This window comes from Oryzias melastigma, linkage group LG6, assembly GCF_002922805.2.
Source record: "Oryzias melastigma strain HK-1 linkage group LG6, ASM292280v2, whole genome shotgun sequence".
NCBI lineage: Eukaryota > Metazoa > Chordata > Actinopteri > Beloniformes > Adrianichthyidae > Oryzias > Oryzias melastigma.
Window position 1 is genome coordinate 34,929,616 of NC_050517.1, and position 7,782 is coordinate 34,937,397.

Genomic DNA, 7,782 nt, shown 5'->3' on the forward strand with positions numbered 1-7,782 from the left:
AATGGGCTTTTCTCATATTTGGCAGGTCAGTAGACGCCTCACTGAATTCTCTGGGTTGTGTTCAATAAGGATGTGTTTTATCTTTGACAATTTTTTTTCAGTAAAAGTTAAAACAAATATATAAAATATTAATTATTTCTGTCTACTCTACAACAGAAGGACGAGATGACTTCTGTTTATTCTGGTTGATTCTGGCATGAACATAAAATCTTGGGCTTTGTCCCCCAGCCTGGAGTTTTTCAGTTGAACCATAGTCATGGGTCCATGAGAATGTAAATTTATCTCTTTTAAAGGGGCCATGCCATGATTTTGTGTTTCAAGAGTAAAATATATTCATATAAATACTCATATATTACTCTTAGAACACAAAAAATGAATTCTTCATGAAATACAAGTTATTTTTGCAAACTCCTTTTATATCCAGAAGTAAAACGACTTGATTACAATGGGGTTACCAAGGGGTTTTAAACACTGGGAAAGAGGCTGAACACGGAGACATTTTTGTTGGTGGAAAAGTTGATATTCGGGACCTTCCCCATCAGGGATAGCCGCATAGCCAGCCAAATGCAGGTCTCCATCTAGAGCCGCAGCGACTGAACAGCAGCCGACCCAAAGGGAGAAGATCCAGCTGAGGAAGCATGGGGAATAAAAATGGAAACAAAAAATAAACTTAATTGGGAAACGCAATAAACAATTAAACAATAACACATGCAAATATGGAATATTAAAAATGAATTATTAACAGTCCAGTGTAAAATTCAAAAATATGATAAAGTTGACAGATGAACAAATACAAAATAAATAAAAACATTAACAATAATAAAATTAGCTAAAAGACACGTTAAGAGATGGGTCTGGAGCATTTTCTTATGCAAGGGAAGTGTATTTGTATAGCACATTTCATGTACAAGGACAATTTAAAGTGCTTTACATAAAACATGAAAAAAAAAACAATCAAAATAATTGGAAAAAGTGTGATAATTGAAATATGATTTTCAAAAAGTTAAAAAGAACAAAACTTAAAATCAAACATAGATAAACGATGTAGATGTAAACTTTTAAATGCATATTAGTCAAATGCAACTGAGAACAGGTGAGTCTTTAACCTGGATTTAAATACACTGAGTCTTTCAGCTGATCTAATGTTTTCTGGAAGTATATTCCAGATCTGTGGTGCATAGAAGCTGAATGCAGCTTCTTCATGTTTAGTTCTGACTCTAGGAACTGATAAAAGACCGGATCCTGATGACCGGAGAGGTCTGGCTGGTACATACTGGGTCAGGAGGTCAGTCATGTATTTTGGTGCTAAACCATTCAAAGCTTTATAAACCAGTAACAGAACTTTAAAGTCTATCCTCTGACAGACAGGTAACCAGTGTAAAGACCTCAGAACTGGACTGATGTGGTCTACTTTCTTGGTCCTTGTGAGAACCCGAGCAGCAGAGTTCTGAATAAGCTGCAGTTTCCTGATGGATTTTATTGGGCTTCCTGCAAAAACACTTTTACATTAATCAAGTCGACTAAAGATGAAAGCATGCACTAGTTTTTCCAAGTTCTGCTTAGACATCAGATCTTAAATCCTAGAAATATTTTGACATGATAATAGGCTGATTTTGTGACTGACCTGATGTGTTTTTTATTTAAATCTAGGTCTGTGTTCATCACTACACCCAAGTTTCTGGCCTGGTTGGTAGTTTTTAGATGAATAGACTGAAGCTCTGTAGTGACGTCCAACCTTTTTTCTTTAGCCCCAAAGACAATAACCTCAGTTTTGTTTTTGTTTAACTGATGTAAGTTGTGACACATCCAGTCATTAATGTCCTCAATGCATTCACCAAGAGCCTGTACAGGGCCTCGGTCTCCTGGTGTCATTGTAATATACTGTTTATCTGTGTATCATCGGCATAGCTATGGTAACTAATCTTGTTGTTCTTTATAATCTGGGCCAATGGGAGTATGTAGATCAGAACACTGCTGGTGATCGTCTAAAACAAGGGTATGGCACAGATGAAATGTTAGATCTTATAGCATTAATTTTACCCATGAAGTGGTCTGCAAAGTCCTCACATGCAGCATTAGATGATGACATGGAGAATTTGTTAAAATATTTATTGATTAAAGTATCAATTGTTTTAAAAATAAATGTATTGTTTTTATTTTCTGAAGGGACGTTCAAAAAGTAGAGTGTTCTTGTCCATTTAACTGAGTTATTGTAGATTGTGAGTTGTTCTTTTAAAATGTCTTCATGAATTATTAATTTCGTCCTTCTGTATCTCCTTTCTGCTCTCCTATATGTAAAATACTTTATTACAGACTCAAGGTCCATTTTCCACAAAGACGCAACAGATAAAAGTGTTTTAAAAAAAATAAATGTTACGGCCGTGGCCATATTTGGTTGTGTTTCTTTTTGTTCTGTGTTTTTTTATTTCTGTCAAAGTGGGACGTCTTTGTGTTTGGTGGATCTTTGTTTGTGTGTCTGTCTTTTGATTTGTTTCAGGTGTGGTGCTGGAGGTGTGGCTCCCATTGGCCCAAGCTGAAGGAGGGAGCCTTCAAAAGCACTGTGTAGACCTCCAACCCATGAAAAGGGAGCTGGGCTGCAGAAAAGTCTCCAATGCAGCTCGGTGCTCTTCTCTACCTGTGTTTTAGTTAGTGTGCACTTTGTAGTTTCATTGGTATTCTGTTTAGGTCCCACTCTGTGGTGTAATATTTAGTGTTGTTTTGCTAAGTGAAGCTGTAGGGGTGAACTGCCTTTATTTTTTTTTAGTAAAGCTTTTCTCCTGTTTATGTTAGTCCAGGGAGGTTAGTGTTTGTCATTATTTTCCCTTTGTTTTGCAGGTAAGCTCCCTGGGTTGAGTTAGGAGGGATTTTGTTTCTTATTTTGGCCGTGGTTTACCCTGAAGCCTTTTGCTTCACATTTAGTTATGGTTTAGTTGTTTTTCTTGTAAATATGGAGCCATTCTCTTTGTGTTTTTGTTACACTTTTTTTTTCTTTCACCTTTATTCTATGCCCCTCACCCCTAGACCAAACGGGGCATAACAATAAAATAAAAAATGTAAAAATAAACGCTCATTATAATACAAGTATAAGAGCCAATACAAACAATCAACAAAACAATATAGCTTGCTTCAGATGCCTAATGTCATCAGTCTTCTCAGTCTTATAAATATCAATAAAACTTGCAGGCACCTCAGAAGTTATAAACCGCTTCCTCTGTATTCTCACTGAGGCTTCCTGCTAGATTTCACTGGTGACCGTAAAAACACATAATGATCTGATATGGTTATGTCAACAACAGCGGATGCCCTACCAGACCAACAGTAGGTAATGTCAAGGTCAAGGGTGTGTCCTCTGTTATGAGTTTGCTATGTGACGTGTTGCTTAAAGTCCATGCTGCTCAGAAGATTTTAAAACTCACAGGCATAAATATTGTTTTATCAACATGTAAATTAAAATCACCAATTATTAAAATCCTATTGCACTTAATGTGAGGAGATGATAAAACAAGAAGGAGAGTTTGGTGGTCTGTACACTGTGACAGCCAAAACAGATTGGTTACTAAAAAGGAGTGCATGATGGTCAAATAAAAAATATTTATAGAGTACAATATTTTCAGTTATTTTGTGAGCAATCGATGCCGTCCATCCACCTTTCTTTCAACCCCCCGGACAGAAAATAAAAAAAGTAAAATGATGATGTCGTACAGGAGAGGGTGGGGCTTTACATTGTCCCTTTGAATGCTCTGAAAGGGTTATGGGGGAAAAAATGGCTGAGGTCAGAGACGAGCTTTAGGGGTATCGGAGAACAACCAGTGTTCAGGATCCAGGCAAGGGTCAGAGTGGACAACAAAAAATCTGAGTTGAAGATGAAGCAGTATCAGATGAGACCAAGCCCTAACTCTAGCGGGGAGAGTGTGAGGCCAACCAGGCAACAAAACGTTGCAGTACCGGCACTGACCAGAGAGGCTGGTGCTTAGAGTGAGGAGATTTCCATATGGCCCCGTATGAAAATCGTCATTTTCAGCCCTCTAATAAACCCCTTTAATAAATGGTACTTAAAGTTTTTATTTTATGAAGGGCTGCATATTTGATCCATGAAAACTCTGAGTGAATTTTTTTTCCTGTTTGTAAATATTTTTGAAACAGCATTTATATTTGCCTAATGAGGGGCGTTTTTTTTAATTGACAGATGACGATGTGGATTCTGGGAGCAGAGCTCCGGTGTCTTGCTCGTCTGCTACAGTTTTAGCGTTAGCATCAGCATTATATATATATATTTTTTTTCTTGCTGCTGTGCTGTAAACTTTTCTAACACACTTTTTGGGAGTCTTCTGGTGACTTTTCTCCAGTAAGTACTAAAAAATAACTTTATATTTACCGGAAATAAACCATTAATGTATATTATGATTATTATTTTCATTCCAGTAATTCAATTTTTTTAATTTCAAAATGTTTTCACATCAATGTTTTTAACATTAATATCTATGATGTTTAATGTCAAGAAAATTGATGTTTTCTCAGTATTTTTGATGTTTTATTGTCTTATTTTATCAAAGTCATAATATACAAGGACAGGATTCAGCTCTTCTACAGTAACACCAGAATCTTTCCATGTAAAGTGACTGACAGCACCGGTGATCCACATTTTTAAAGTGAAAATGAGGACATACAGAAAACTTTCAATCAATAGGAAGATATCATAATTTAAATATTTAGTTTTTCACAAATTATAGCTTTGTCTTGTGATTTTAATTTTAATTACATTTTATTTTTATCGAATGTTTATCTTGTATGTTCCTCTATAGATCTGCATCCTCTGGTGGTGAGTGGGGTTATAATCCAAAACAATCCAGCATTTACATTTTAAGGCAGTAAAATTCTAATTGTAACATTTGAAGATGACTTCCTGATGTGTGATTCAATAAAAATCATGTTTAACATATTTGAATGACCATTCTCTTCTGGGGGCTGCACGGTGGCGCAGTGGTTAGCGCTCTTGCCTCACAGTGAGGAGGCCCCGGTTCGAATCCCGGCTGGGGGATTTGGGACCTTTCTGTGTGGAGTTTGCATGTTCTCCCCGTGCATGCGTGGGTTTTCACCGGGGACTCCGGCTTCCTCCCACCGTCCAAAAACATGCTTCATAGGTTAATTGGTGATTCTAGATTGCCCCTAGGTGTGAATGTGAGAGTGTATGTGTATGTGTGTTGTTGAGGCCCTGTGACAGATTGGCGACCTGTCCAGGGTGAACCCCGCCTTTGCTCGTCAGCAGCCGGGATAGGCTCCGGCACCCCGCGACCCCGAAAGGGAAGAAGCGGTTAAGAAGATGGATGGCATTCTCTTCTGTTTATTCACACTGTTTTAACACGTATATAAAACAAAAGGAAATGTGGGTCAAGGTCTGATTTGTACAAAATGCATTTTTGAAACAGATGAAATTATTCAAAACATCCCAATCATTAATCATTGACAATTCAGAATGTGATTGTTTATTTAAAGTAGGGACTTCTTTAAACATGTCATGGTTAGAAAGCATCATCTATGATAATACAGTCTGGTTTTTATATTTAAAGAACCTAATAAATTATCCTAAAGAGTACATTTCTAACTACGGAAAAATATTTGGTAAGAAATGAAAAAAAATAAAAAAGTTTAATGCCAGGTTGAACACTATGCAGCCGCTGGATGTTCTCTTGGATCCCAATGACAGCTCCAGACTGCAGACGACGCCCGTTCACATCCTCCACGGTGATGAGAGGACCAGGAGCTGCTCTTCCATGTAGGTTAAAAAATAAAAGATGTTCACCACCGTCCGCCTCAGCTGAACCAGCAGACGTGGATCCCTGCTGAGCTCACGTCACTGTGCTGGCTTTTTTTAACCGTCTATTCTGGTGGCAAATGGAATGACGTCAACCATTTTATTTAATATTTGAGAAAAAAAAGACGTTTTACACAGTCATCTATTACTGTTGTGGTTTCTTTTTTTTAAAATATGTATATAAAGGTTACAATAAAATAGCTTAGGATCACAGAAATACTTGTTACGAGGGGCTGTTCAGTTCAAACTAAACACGAACCACGAGAAAAACGTTTCCATTGTTCTCTAAAACTCACTTGCACCGCGTTACATATTATGTGTAAAACACCAAGTACTTACCAGAACAGATTCATGATGTAAATAGTCCAACACTGTGCTGCTTTGCTGGAGAATTGAAGCGGTTAGGCATTAGCATTGATGTACCAGAGACGAGCAGCAGAGCTGTGGGTGTAGAATAAAACAAACAGGGAAAGCGAGTAAATTCGGTCCCGCCTCTTTTCTCCATATGTGGAACGTCTGCATGAGGCGGAGTTAACTCCAGTCAATATGACTGCAGCCACGAGCTGACTATTTAGGTTTCATTTTGGAGACTGTAGAAGTTAATGGGTGACATCAGAGATGATTCGTCTAATTATATATTATGTCTACGTATGAGACAGAAGATCAGGTCAGGATGAGAATGCTCAGCGATGCAGGCAGAGTTGCACAAATAAGACTTTGCACTGAACAGAGCCCAGTGCTAAATTCCGCTGGGAGTGATTGCAGATGGAAAAGGGCTGTGGGGCTTCTGGGAATGGCAGCATGGGCTGATGGGAAGTGTAGTGTGGGGACCCAGGAAGTCTTATGACTCAGGTGATGGATTCCACTGTGGGCTAGATGGCGAGACGGGAATAATTTGTGAAAGTGATACACGGAAAAACTAGTTAGCATAATAAGCATCATAGCATCAAACAAGAGCACTGGCTCCAAATCAACACTTTGTATTAATCTGTCTGTTGCTGTTTTAAGTGAAGCAGCCCCAGTTCTGATTAAATTAAGATTATACATACGTTTGCTCGGTATGTGGCGACTAACACTCAAACTTTAACTCGCCACAAAGGAGAAAATTCTTACAACTGGTGAATGTTAATTTTGAACCCTTCACAATAAAAGTCTACCATGCTAGACTTATGAAAAGATTCATCGCAAAAGTTATCATTTTATCACTCAGCCTTTCTTTTAATTATTTTGATGTTTGTGATCTATTTTCCTACTTCCTTAACTTAATGAAAAAAATCTGTTTTACCTGTTTAGTTCAATTCTTTCAGCAAATTAAGATTTTTTTTCAACTTTTAAAACTAATAAATTATTTTTCCCCAAATAATTCAGTTAGTTGGTAATAATATAAGTCTGAGTATATGTGTAGACTATTGTCTTTTGTTCTACTTTTTCAATAACATGTTTTATAAACCCTCACTGGGTCAGCTGCTGCATGATGGGAGGACAGTGTACCACGTCCCGCCCTGCATCAGAGAAGTGAACGGACCAGATTCCTGACGTAGAGAACAAGACTGTGACACAGTATTACCGTGTAATATGAATCATTCCACTCCATATTAATCACTTTCTTTAGCGTCAAAGGATGGCGCTCACGCAGGAATCTATCGCCAGTTCTCATTCAGAAGAACATTTTTCCATTTTACTCATCCATGTTTGAACACAAACAGCAACAAGAAGCAACTGAAAACATCAACAAATATTTGCTCCTTCTTACATGTAAAACAAATAAGGACTTTGACCATCTCAAATACTGAATGAACCTTCCTCAGCGTCTATTAAGGTCCCATCAAACTTTTTTTTTTAATAAAAAGCTCTTACAGTTGCAGTCATACAAGACACACATAAAGGTAGCTGTGAAAATAGAAATTTGACCTCACCCACAACTTTGTCTCCCCTACCCCCCCAGTTCACCCTGTGACCCTAAACCCAAG